Source organism: Leucoraja erinacea, chromosome 24 (assembly GCF_028641065.1).
Source record: "Leucoraja erinacea ecotype New England chromosome 24, Leri_hhj_1, whole genome shotgun sequence".
Taxonomy (NCBI): domain Eukaryota; kingdom Metazoa; phylum Chordata; class Chondrichthyes; order Rajiformes; family Rajidae; genus Leucoraja; species Leucoraja erinaceus.
The window spans coordinates 21,658,458-21,672,620 of NC_073400.1; positions in this window are offsets into that span (position 1 = coordinate 21,658,458).

Sequence of the window (14,163 nt, forward strand, 5' to 3'; positions counted from 1 at the left end):
AATAATGAAGAAACGGGTGAGTGGAGTACTGTGCTCTCACTTATTACTGACAAGATATGAAATTCCTCCTGGTCAGCCACGCTTTTGGTTTCTCGAACGTTATTTCAGTTGTATTCCGAAAGAAATACATGGTTGACCCGCAAAATGAATACTCTGTAACTCCCTTCAACTAGCCGTGTAGGCTCGGACTTTAACGCTTCGACTTTAATATTCCACGAATTTACATTCTTAACCGATCAATTGGTTAACAATTCAAAATAACTAGACCCTGAAAATCCGTGATAGTGAAAACAGAAAATGCTGGGGGGGGGGTCTTCAGATCATGCAGTATAACTGGAGAGAGGACCATGGTTCTCTCTCCATGGTTAATTTCGACGCTTTTATTAGAAGATGAAAATGTTTAAGGTTTGAAGGACAGAAGCGGGTAGCAATAGATGGAGAAAAATAAGAAAATAGAAATCTGATACAGATTGATATCGGCTAACAAACTGTGAAAACGTTTTGTTAAAGACTCCATGTCTGGAAGTGTAAATGGAGAGAGCACTGTGGGGAAACATGATTAACCTGTAAGACACACAATAGAAATGTTGCTGAATGGTTAAGTACTAGAGCATGTTAGGAATTGTACCTGGCCTGATAGCATTTATGGAAATCACATTGAGCTTAAGTCACCTCTTGAGCACTTCACGACAGAATAGATATAAAATGGAAAGACTGGTTACCTGAAATTCAACTCCGATGCTGAAGCGTTCCCGGAATAATCTGTTCCTCGGGCCTTGTACGAGCTTAAATTGGATTCCGTTGAAACCGGGCAATAGACAGAAGCGATAAATGTTTGATAGAATTTGGGCGGAGAATTGCAGTATGGATGAACTATTCTTTAGAGCTGTCCTCATGTCTGTGTTTCCCTAAAGTACAGTAGTGGAAATCACACTTTGAGCATCAAGGGGAGGAAGTGCAAGTGAATCAGCGCTTCATCCAGAACAATTGGGTCGCTGATTGTCGGTAAAGCAGCTTGCAGCATGGGTTAATTCTCCTGCATTTTTCTGGGAAGATACCATGGGGAGACAAATGGGTGTTGGAAAAGATGAACTAGTCGCAAATCGAATTGTTGTCACTCAGGAATACTAAAACACAAGGGAAACAGAAAACATGTAAGATGGTGATAGATCGAGGTCAGGAGAGCTCGGGGAGGCCATGGGAGCTCGGGAGAGCTCGAGAGGAAGGAAGGTGGGGGGAAGAGGGAGGGATGGGGGCGACGTTACTCGCAGCGGGAGCTAGACGGCAGGCAAGCAGAGCCATTGCGACGTCATCAGCAAAAGACAGTGGTTTTCAAATTCAATTTTTCTCAGATTCTTGAACAATTTCACTAATAACTCGTGAAAAAAACAATAATTTTTCAGATGAGGCAATTTCGGAGTGCAAGGGTTAAATCTCTACCGGAATATGTAAAAATGTTACCATTACCGCGTCGTTTTTTCGCGAAGATGTGATTACACACAAACACAAACACAAACACACACACACACACACACACACACACACACACACACACACATCCAAGATCAGAGTTTATAGTTATAAGGATATACATATGCAAAAAAATAAAATAAAATAAAGGAAACAGCTAACAATGGCCTGTTTCCTTTCTCATTCTTAATTTTTTGCATATCTTTCATTCATTTGTCTACATCTCTCGTTTCCCTTTCACGTGACTTTCAGTCTGAAGAAGTGTCTCGACCCGAAAGGCTACCCATTCCTTCTCTCCAGAGATGCTGCCTGTACCTCTGAGTTACTCCAGCATTTTGTGGATATCCGTGTAAACCTACGTCTGCAGTTCCTTCCTACACACACACACGATTATAAATATATTGCACTCGCGCTGATGCTGAAGCACAACTGTTCACAATCCGGAAACAATTTCAGAGAATGTATATGGTGAACAGAATATCGGAGCTGAGCACAATCGCCGCACACTTGGCCACTAGCCTGATTTGTCAGCGAGGGCAGTGGGTAGCGTATGGAAATAAAAGCTTATCTCAAAGACATACCACGTGTAAAACAGCATCTTTGATATATGAAAAAATCCATACTTACCTGAAGTTACTTGATCTTGAAAAGTGTAAAAAAATGTTAATGCGGCAAATGTATAAGATCTGAATCTAGAAATAGGGATGGCTCTTTAGAATTAGGACGTGTCGGTGGAACTGATTGACAGTGGACCCTATTCCCCCTGGAGCAAACACGTTTCCGTGCAGCAGAACAGAACCTGAAAGAAATGGTTCCTAAACGAAAGTTCAACCTTCGGCCTTTGCGCCAGTAGTTTACTAGACGTTGTACATTTTCCAGCATCCCCCATATTCACAATTTGATAACTCTGCATATGCACAACATAGGGATTATCACTAAAACCAATTTTTTTTTGTTGGATGAGCAATTTATTCTATGAAGAACCGGAGTTGCAGTTATTGAAATGATATATTTAATATATTAACTTTATCTTCTTTCAAACAGAGAAAACAATACTGGATAAAGATTTGGGTAGATTTGAATATTTAAATATCTCAATACAATTTGGTCGTTGTTTCGCCGGCATCTTAGAATCGACAACTGTCATTGCCGCTGTCAGTGTGCATAACACCAAGATGTGTTTTATGTAACTAGATAGCCATTCACACGAAATGGACGACGAAAAATGTTCCAAGCATTTGAACATGACCCGTGAACCAATACAGGCCGAAATGGAAATATTTCAATTGTACTCAAAATTTGCCTGACGCAGCAGGTACGGACTCGCCTCTGTCTGTGGACTTGGAATGTGTGCGTTGGAGAGGATGCGGCGATGGCGATAGTGAGGAACCGCTGTGTGGACAGTTTCTGACAGTAATTGTACTGAGTAAAGCTGCTCTTTCTCTGCTCATATACATATGTAACACGACACAAAGTAAGAATACTATAATCTCGTACTTTTCTTTGAAATCATCATTGAAGCTTCTTTATTCTATAACATCACAGAGCCGATGTGCAACGTAGGTGGTATCTTCCTTCATACAGTCTACTCTGACTTGCCGTGCAACATCTCCCTTCCATTTCTCTCGTTTTCCACGCAGAAGTTCGCACTATTTTTCAGGCGCTTATTTACTAACGTTATGAACGACTCGAGTGATTTAGAATTTCATCGTCTTTTAATTTGCAGCTCAAAACCAGTTCATGTGTACAACGTTACCATAACTTCCCAATTTTTTTAGCTCCCACATTGTCCCCCCCCCCCCCCCCCCCCCCCCCCCCCCCCCCCCCCCCCCCCCCCCCCCCAAAACTTCCCAACTCCAAGAGAAGCGCTCCATTATTTAACCCAATTCTGAGGTCGATTTTTCGTGTCATTCTCTGCACGACCAAAAATCTGCCAAATCGATTGGAATATGTAAATCATTTGCAGTCTATTTATGATTCTTATTTTGTGATACATCTAGGCGTAGTATTAAATGTGAATATTATTGTTCCGTCGCGTAGCATCACTGATATATGAGCGACAAAATCATCGATTTTTGCAGTCATCGATGTTTTTTTGTTAGCTTCTGATACCGGGCCACCAAACAGCACACATACCAAGACACAGGGAAATTATACGCCAGCTGTCTCCATACAATTCGTCAAAATTACTGGAAAATGCGCGAACACCATTGTATACAAAAGTCCATAGTATTGGTGTCCTGGTCACGCTCAGTCAGCAGTATTGGGCAAGATGGATATGCAATGGAAGGCATTTAAAGACTGTATGGATGAACTACAAAATTGTTCATCCCAGTTTGGCAAAAGAATAAATCAGGGAAGGTAGTGCATCCGTGGATAACAAGGGAAATCAGGGATATTATCAAAGCAAAAGATGAAGCGGACAAATTAGCCAGAAAAAGCAGCATGCCAGAGGACTGGGAGAAATTCAGAGACCAGCAGAGGAGGACAAAGGGCTTAATTAGGAAAGGGAAAATAGATTATGAAAGAAAACTGGCAGGGAACATAAAAACTGACTGCAAAAGTTTTTATAGATATGTGAAGAGAAAGAGATTAGTTAAAACGAATGTAGGTCCCTTGCAGTCAGAAACAGGTGAATTGATCATGGGAAACAAGGATATGGCGGACCAATTGAATAACTACTTTGGTTCCGTCTTCACTAAGGAAGACATAAATAATCTGCCGGAAATAGCAGGGGACCGCGGATCAAAGAAGATGGAGGAATTGAGTGAAATCCAGGTTAGTTGGGAAGTGGTATTGGGTAAATTGAATGGATTAAAGGCCGATAAATTCCCAGGGCCAGGTAGGCTGCATCCCAGAGTACTTAAGGAAGCAGCTCCAGAAATAGTGGATGCATTAGTGATAATTTTTCAAAACTCTTTATATTCTGGAGTAGTTCCCGAGGATTGGATGGTAGCTAACGTAACCCTACTTTTTAAGAAGGGGGGGAGAGAAAAAACGGGGAATTACAGACCAGTTAGTCTAACATCGGTAGTGGAGAAACTGCTAGAGTCAGTTATTAAAGATGGGATAGCAGCACATTTGGAAAGTGGTGAAATCACTGGACAAAGTCAGCATGGATTTACGAAAGGAAAATCATGTCTGACGAATCTTATAGAATTTATCAAGGATGTAACTAGTAGAGTGGATAGGGGAGAACCAGTGGATGGGTTGTATCTGGACTTTCAGAGGGCTTTCGACAAGGTCCCGCATAAGAGATTAGTATACAAACTTAAAGCACACGGTATTGGGGGTTCAGTATTGATGTGGATAGAGAACTTGCTGGCAAACAGGAAGCAAAGAGTAGGAGTAAACGGATCCTTTTCACAATGGCAGGCAGTGACTAGTGGGGTACCGCAAGGCTCAGTGTTGGGACCCCAGCTATTTACAATATATATATTAATGATCTGGATGACGGAATTGAAGGCAACATCTCCAATATGTGTTAGCTGTGAGGAGGATGCTAGGAGACTGCAAGGTGACTTGGATAGGCTGGGTGAGTGGGCAAATGTTTGGCAGATGCAGTATAATGTGGATAAATGTGAGGTTATCCACTTTGGTGGCAAAAACAGGAAAGCAGACCATTATCTAAATGGTGGCCGATTGGAAAAAGGGGAGATGCAGCAAGACCTGGGTGTCATGGTACACCAGTCATTGAAAGTAGGCACGCAGGTGCAGCAGGCAGTGAAGAAAGTGTGTTAGCTTTCATAGCAAACGGATTTGAGTATAGGAGCAGGGAGGTTCTACTGCAGTTGTACAGGGTCTTGGTGAGACCACACCTAGAGTATTGCGTACAGTTTTGGTCTGCAAATCTGCGGAAGGACATTATTGCCATAGAGGGAGTGCAGAGAAGGTTCAACAGACTGATTCCTTGGATGTCAGGACTTTCATATGAAGAAAGACTGGATAGACTCGGCTTATACTCGCTAGAATTTAGGAGATTGAGGGGGGATCTTATAGAAACTTACAAAATTCTTAAGGGGTTGGACAGGCTAGATGCAGGAAGATTGTTCCCGATGTTGGGGAAGTCCAGGACAAGGGGTCACAGCTTAAGGATAAGGGGGAAATTCTTTAAGACCGAGATGAGAAAAACATTTTTCACACAGACAGTGGTGAATCTCTGGAACTCTCTGCCACAGAGGGTAGTTGATGCCAGTTAATTGGCTATATTTAAGAGGGAGTTAGATGTGGCCCTTGTGGCTAAAGGGATCAGGGGGTATGGAGAGAAGGCAGGTACGGGATACTGAGTTGGATGATCAGCCATGATCATATTGAATGGCGGTGCAGGCTCGAAGGGCCGAATGGCCTACCCCTGCGCCTATTTTCTAAGTATCTATGTAAGATTCAACATTCGCAACCCCGTCGCAGAATCCCTAAAATCGACACGCTATTCTGAGGCATCTAATAGAAAGAAATGATTAGTTGGCTTGAGGAAATATATCAAGGATGAGCTCGCCCTAATTGAAGAAATGCAGCATCCCGCTGTCATCTGAATTTCTGGCAAATTACTGTTTAAATTGGAGACGGGTACGGAGGGTCATATTAATGACCTTGAGGACATGGAGCTGGAGCACAAGGAAATCCCACATAATTGGTAACGGGTGCGGAACACCTCACAACTTGCCATTACGCCACCCGACCTGTCCTCTGTCATGTCTGTGAAAGCATCTGCGGTTCCCACGTCTCACTAGCACTTCAGAACTCTCAAACGAAGTAAATGCAAGTGATTTCCCGGAGTACTACCTGCAAAACAACAATGGAATTACAGAATTGCTGAACTCGTACCCGCACTAAAATATAGCAAGGTATTAGCTGCAAAATCACATAGAAACAAGAAAATATGTGCAGGAGTAGACCATTCAGCCCTTCGACGCAGCACCACCATTCAATATGATCATGGCTGATCATCCAGAATCAGTACCCTGTTCCTGCTTTCTCTCCATATCCCTTGATTCTGTTAGCCTCAAGAGCTATATCCAAATATCTCGTGATCACATCCAATGATTCGCCCTCCTCTGCCTTCTGTGACAACGAATTCCACAGCTTCACAACCCTCAGGGTGAAAAGTGTTTTCCGCATCTCAATCCAAAATGGCCTGCCCTTTATTCTTAAACTATGACTCCTGGTTTTGGACTCCACCAACATCGGGAACATTTTAACTGCTTCTAGCCTGTCCAATCCTTTATAATGTTATATGTTTCTATAAGAACCACTCGCATCCTTCTAAATTCCACTGAATATAAGCCCAATCGATCCATTATTTCATCATATGTCAATCCAGCCGTCCCGGGAATTAACCCGGTGAAGCTACAGATACTATTAACTATTAGTGGGGATTGGGCAAGCGTGGATTGTTTTCGTTGGAGCATAGGAGGCTAAGAGATGATCTTATCGACGTGTATAACATTGGAAGAGATACAAGTACCGTATATGTTCAGAATCTTTTTCCAGGGATAAATACGTCAAATAATAGAGGACATATTTTCTCGGTGAATTAGTGGAAGTTGAAGGCAGACCTTTGAGGCTCTTATTTTATACACAGAGTTGTGCCGTATATGCCTGCAACGTGTTGCTTATTTCTGTCTTTGCGTTCTAGCTATTGAAACATTGAAAAAAAATAATCTAGAAACGGGTGAGTGGAGTACTGTGCTCTTACATATTACTGACAAGAACGAACATTATATGAAATTCCACCTGGTCAGCCGCGCTTTAGGTTTCTCGAACGTTATTCCAATTGTATTCCGAAAGAAATATATGGTTGCCCCGCAAAATGAATACTCTGTAACCGCCTTCAACCAGCCGTGTAGGCTCAGATTTTAACGCTTCGACTTTAATATTCCACGAATTCACATTCTTAACCGATCAATTGTTAAACAATTAAAAATAACTAGATTTATTTCCATTTAAAGGAATATCTGTGTAGAGCCATGGACCACAAATGTTCATCGCTGGGAAGAATAGTTCAATTATTTATTCTCGTGCTTTGAAACACAGACTGGAAGACAATATTCTGAAGCTGAATACCTTCCCTATTACTCATAGCAGTCACATCAAAACGTGTCGGTGAAACGGGTCACGCAGCTTCAACGGAGACAATTCAATGAAGCAGAATTTTTCATGTATTTTTCAATTACGATGTAATTTAGGATCACTGATCCTCCAATAAAGTTGACGTGATTTTCTTACTCTCTCTAATGATTCTATTTGACCGATTGTCTGTATCTAATAACGTTACAATTTATCTCATATTTCCAGCACCCAGTGTGTGTTGTCTGTGTTTACTCCTATTTGTTAACGTTGATCAGGAATCACTCTGCTATCGCCTTGAAATTACTATGGCTGCAACTCCTAATCAATGACAGTACTCTCCAAAAAAAGACGAACTTCCTAATATCACAGCATCGTTCTCCCATCTACAAAGTACACGAGTGGGGCATGAGAGAACACTCTTTAATTGCATGGATCAGCAATAACACATAAGAAACGCGAGGCCATCCAGGCGAATGCACCGATACACATTCGATGCTGTAAACCAAATTTGGTTTACAGATATAACGAAAACAGCGTGAAATAATGCTGGAATTTTTAATCGTACCGTATCAGATTATTGCCTTGTTATGGAATGAATATGAATCAAGTACATTACGCCAATGGCGATGAAAAGGAACAGCAAAGAAAATGCTGGAAAATTGAAATAAAATCATCGAGCTTTCATAATCCACTTAGAGTTATCTGCTCAAATTAACGTCGTTTCTCTTTCCACGTCTCCACGTTTCCTCTTTCCACTGCCAAGAATTTATGTCAATTTTGCTTTTAGGTTGGCATAGTGTTAAGATCCGTGTGCAAATTTTGAACCGCGTTATCAGACAATTTACTTTGTGTGATCATTCTTCCATCGTATTTCCAGCTTGATATAAAATTATAACAACACAGTTTAATGTTTGTCATTTCTTTTTAACAACAGAAAAATTAAGCATAATAGAAAAATGTAAGTTCTTGGAAAATGAAATATGACTAATCTAAACATATGAACACATTGCATTTTTGCTATAATGGCAACCAATTAAGAGGGTTCTGTTGCGCTATTCGGTATCCACATTAGGCAGGAAATGGTGTTGGATAGACTGATGGGACTGAAGGCTGATCAATCCCCAAGGCCTAATGGTCTGCATCCCAGGGTACTTAAGGAAGTGGCTCTAGAATCGTGGATGCATTGGTGATAATTTTCCCAATGTTCTATAGACTCAGTATCAGTTCCTGTGGATTGGAGGGTAAATAATGTTATCCCACTTTTCAAGAAAGGCGGGAGAGAGAAAACATGCATTTCTCGACCAGTTAGCCTGACATCGGTAGTGGGGAAGATACTGGAGTCAATTATAAAAGATGAGATAGCCGAACATTTGGATAGCAATAACAGGATCGGTCCGAGTCAACATAGATTTACGAAGGGGAAATCATGCTTGACTAATCTTCTGGAAATTTTTGAAGATGTAACTAGGAAAATGGACAAGGGAGAGCCAGTGGACTTTCAGAAAGCATTTGATAAGGTCCCATATAGGAGATTAGTGGGCAAAATCAGGGCACATGGTAGAGTGATGACACGGATAGAGAAGTGGTTGTCAGACAGGAAACAAAGAGTAGGCATTAACGGGTCCCTTTCAGAATGGCAGGCAGTGACTAGTGGGGTACCACAAGGCTCGGTGCTGGGCCGGTAGCTATTGACAATATACATCAATGATTTGGATGAAGGGATTCAAAGTAACATTAGCAAATTTGCAGATGACACAAAGCTGGGTGGCAGTGTAAACTGTGAGGAGGATGCTATGAGAATGCAGGGTGACTTGGACAGGTTGGGGGAGTGAGCAGATGCATGGCAGATGAAGTTTAATGCGGATAAATGTGAGGTTATCCACTTTGGTAGCAAAAACAGGAAGGCAGATTACTATCTAAATGGCGTCAAGTTGGGAAAAGGGGAAGTACAACGGGATCTGGAGGTTCTTGTACATCAGTCTATGAAAGTAAGCATGCAGGTACAGCAGGCAGTGAAGAAAGCGAATGGCATGTTGGCCTTTATAACAAGAGGAAGCGAACATAGAAGCAAAGAGGTCCTTCTTCAGTTGTACAGAGCCCTAGTGAGACCACACCTGGAATATTGTGTGCAGTTTTGGTCCCATAATTTGGGTAAGGAAATTCTTGCTATCGAGGGAGTGCAGCGTAGGTTTACAAGGTTAATTCCCGGTATGGCGGGACTGTGGTATGCTGAGAGAATGGAGCAGCTGGGCTTGTACACTCTGGAGTTTAGAAGGATGAGAGGATATTTCATTGAAACATATGATTATTAAGGGTTTGGACACGCTAGAGGCAGGAAACATGTTCCCGGTGTTGGGGGAGTCCAGAACCAAGGTTCACTGTTTAGGAATAAGGAGTAAGCCATTTAGAATGGAGACGAGGAAACACTTTTTCTCACCTCAGAGGGTGATGGAGGCGGGTTCTCTGGATGCTTTCAAGAGATAGCTAGATAGGGCTCTTAAAAACAGCGGAGTCAGGGGATAAGGGGAGAAAGCAGGAACGAGGTACTGATTGGGGATGATCAGCCATTATCACATTGAATGGCGGTGCTGGCTCGAATGGCCGAATGGCCTACCCCTGCACCTAGTGTCTATTGTTTATTGTCTATTGTCATGTCGCTGCAAGCTAGATCTTCATTGTTCATGAACCTCGATTATTTTATATATGATAATAAACTCGACTAAGACGAAGACACGTTGCTGGCTTGTATAAAGAACATCAGCGGGAGAATGCATTTCCTTTGTGTTGGGCTATAGGGAAAGGGGTGAGGAGGAAGGAGGCAGAAAGCAGCCGCGATCCAAATAGGAACAAGTAACAACAAAGTCAAGTGCTGATTTTTTTGTGTTTAAAAGTTAAAAGCTGTGCACTTAATTCTCTTTCTATCGTAATGGAATGCAGGGTGCAGAGTAACATCGCTTATTTCCTTTTGAGAAAATTGATTCAAGTGTTCTTGACCATTGGACATAATTCTGGAGGAATAATGTGCTGGCAGAGTGTATGAATGATCACGTTTTGTAGGAATTGGTGTCCACACGAAAGGGGGGATGGATCAGTGGAGGAAGACTTCTTAAATAAAACTGTAAACAGATGGCATTATATCACGCGCAAATTATGGTATCGAGAACTGGCTCCAAGGTCCATTTTCTCTCTAGAAATCGAAACTATTAATAAGCAGTACGGATTAATTATCCTCATTCTCACTAATTTCTTTGTGGTTCTGCCTCAGCTGGTTCATTACACCACTTTTCAAAGTAAACAATGCTTGTGAAGATGGTCAAAATATGGGCAAGGATCCTGACTAAATTTATGGTATGATGTGGTTGGCTGAAATAGGATATGTATAAATTACAAAACAGAAGAAAAAACGAATGCGGGCTCCAACTAGTTGCAACCATATTTGCGCGATTGATTCCGCACACACCAACAAACGTGTTCGAAAAAACAGAGCTATATGGGGGGAAATGAACTAACGCATTCAATAGATTATTTTATAAGGATTATAATAATCTGAACTTGTCAGAGGGTCTGATGGACATGCGTTTAGGAGCAACTTTTTGAAGAGAACTGCAAAGGATATGTTCACGTTAATTAAAGAAATGTGGGAAGTCAGATTATATGGGGTATGCCACGGAAATGTGCCATGAAATCAGTGCAGTTAACAAATATATTTGGACAATGTGGTTTCCTGAAGTTCTGCAGTATCGTATGCGACAAAAACAGAATGAGGCAAAGACAAAGGCTTTTAAGTAAGTCCACCAAACATCGATGGGGACCAAAACGATGGGGGAAGTACACGCACTCTTTATTTCGTAATCTCATTTTCAATAGTAATCTATCATTGTTCACTACGCTAGATGAATATCCGGTGTGTCCCAAATTAATTTAAATGTAATGTTACCCGCTTAAGTCAACATTTCACCAACATTTTCCAACCCCTAAAATACGTTTGTGACTGACCATGACACCTCTCGATGCATGCTTGCTGCCAAAAGTGCGTCGCCTTAAAAACACGAGAACTGCCAGAACCGCATTTCCGGTTGTTCATTTAATAAAAAAACAAGCAGTAAAAGCTGATGACAATGCAGATGTTGGAATTTGCAGCAGCAATCGTTGTGCTGGAGGATCACAGCCTGACGAGCAGCAAATGTGGATGGAGATACAAGAGACTACAGATATTGGAATCATGAAAAAAAAAAACAAGAACCAACCTTCCACAAAGTTCATGCATTCCAATATGTCAGAAATGTAATTACAACACGTGAAATGAATGCAAATTCTATTGTTTTTTTTAATAGGGGAAGAATGGCAGGCAAAAAATGAAGGTTAGGCATTGTCCGGTTACATAATATAAAACATTTTGAAATATGCGTTTACCGTATGCTGGATTTTTGTTTTTCAAATCAACGCAACATATATCCGTAAACATGTTCATTTAAGATGAAACAAAATTGTATAGTGCAGTTTAACCGAAAAGAATCGCTGCTTATGTTTGCAGGAATGATGTATCTAAATTAGCATCTTCCCTTTTCAACAGTTTTAGTCCGCTACTATGATATTCACTGGTGTGATTTACAGTAGATTGATTAGTAGGACTAGGTGATACAATCCCTAAGATTTCACTGCAATTGACATTCTTGGGTATGACCACTAGGTGAATTTGCTAACAATCAGACACATCATCAGTATCGAAACTGGATTTCTCCTCCATCAATCCGTCTCACTCCAAGCCAATTAGAAAGTTAATCACTATGGCAATTAGAAAGTTCACGATGGTATCTACAGAAAACATAATGTGTCCAAAATGTATCCGGGAAGTCCAGGACAAGGGGTCACAGCTTATGGATAAGGGGGAAATCCTTTAAAACCGAGATGAGGAGAACTTTTTTTCACACAGAGAGTGGTGAATCTCTGGAACTCTCTGCCACAGAGGGTAGTTGAGGCCAGTTCATTGGCTATATTTAAGAGGGAGTTAGATGTGGCCCTTGTGGCCAAGGGGATCAGAGGGTATGGAGAGAAGGCAGGTACGGGATACTGAGTTGGATGATCAGCCATGATCATATTGAATGGCGGTGCAGGCTCGAAGGGCCGAATGGGCTACTCCTGCACCTAATTTCTATGTTTCTATGTTTCTATCCACCTAAATACAGTTAAGCGTCCAAACCTAAGTTTACTTTCCCATCTTAAATATCTCCCTGTGCTCTTATGTAATGGTCATACTTCGCATTGTTTTGAACGACTTGTTCTTCATCCTTCACGGACCAATTACCAGCGCAGAAGTTCCTTCATTCCTCTCTGTTGTAGGCGTGGTCTACGCAGACGTTGTCACAGACGCTGCATGTGTGAAGTTTGCATGCGATCTCTATGACAGTGAAGGGATACAAATCGTTGTCTCTGCAAGAACAATGTGAAATCTATTATATAGCGATGTTACTATATTTTTCTTCTTTACATTGCAGAGATCGAGAGCCTGAAAAATGATCTACTTACAACAGGTTAGGAACCAAACAATGAGCAGCCAACAGCATTGCACCTTCAGTGAACCCCCGTCCGTACTTTTAATTCGTTCCACGCTCGTTAAATGAGGTAGGGAAAAGAGAACAAGGATTTTGATCGCCTGTTTCCAATATAAGTTTGCTCCTGGTCATTTGTCAGAAGAAAGGACGGAAGTAAACACGTTATTTGGAAACGGAGGCAAGGATAGTCCCTAAATATTTACAAACTGCGTAATTACTGCGAAAAAATAACAAGCGACAAACTGCAACAACATTTATAAGAGCACAGGTTAATCTCTACAGTTTGAGAAGAAGATCTGACTACCTTTTCGACGTCTTTGAGAACATAATGATGTGATTCGGTTTGGGTAATGCGGCCATGCAGCGTACTCTGGTTTTTGCAAGGCGGTTGCTGGCATTCCGCGAAGCCATATATCAGAGAAATAAAAACCCAATGGGATGTAACAGAAGAATTACAATGCCTTGAAATGACGGTCAATGGAGTACAACAACAGTAGTCTCATTGTTCGGTGGCTGCGTGTTGCGTCCTGTATGAGGTTCATACATATTTTTTTCATAAACGTCAATGACATATTTAGAATTACATCGAACGATGATGATAATTAGGCTTTTGACATTTGCCACAGTTTGGTATGCTGTCGATAACGAATGAGTGTTCCAAAATGCGGGGAAATAATCGCTGGTAAGCTGTTGAGCGGAGAAGAAACATGGCAAATAGAATTCAGCAGTAGGTTTGGGGCAAAGGGTCTTGCTAACGTGTTACGTTCCAAATGTTCATGACGTATACCCATAGACGTAGCAGAATTGGTGATTAAGAAACTCAATTGATATTTGGTCACAATTAATGTTCTGATCATTGCATTACAAGAAAGATGTAATTCCGATGGAAGCGGCAGAGAGGGGAATGTTTCCAAGGCAGAAATATCAAGGTCCCCTCGCAAATAAAAGTGAACGCAATATCGAGCATGTTATCGGAAAATAAGGCATCACTCTGATTGACGACAACTTACTCCCCCAAAATGTATGTAGATTCTGAGATGGCTGGCCAGCTAGTTTGAGACCAGCATTGCCT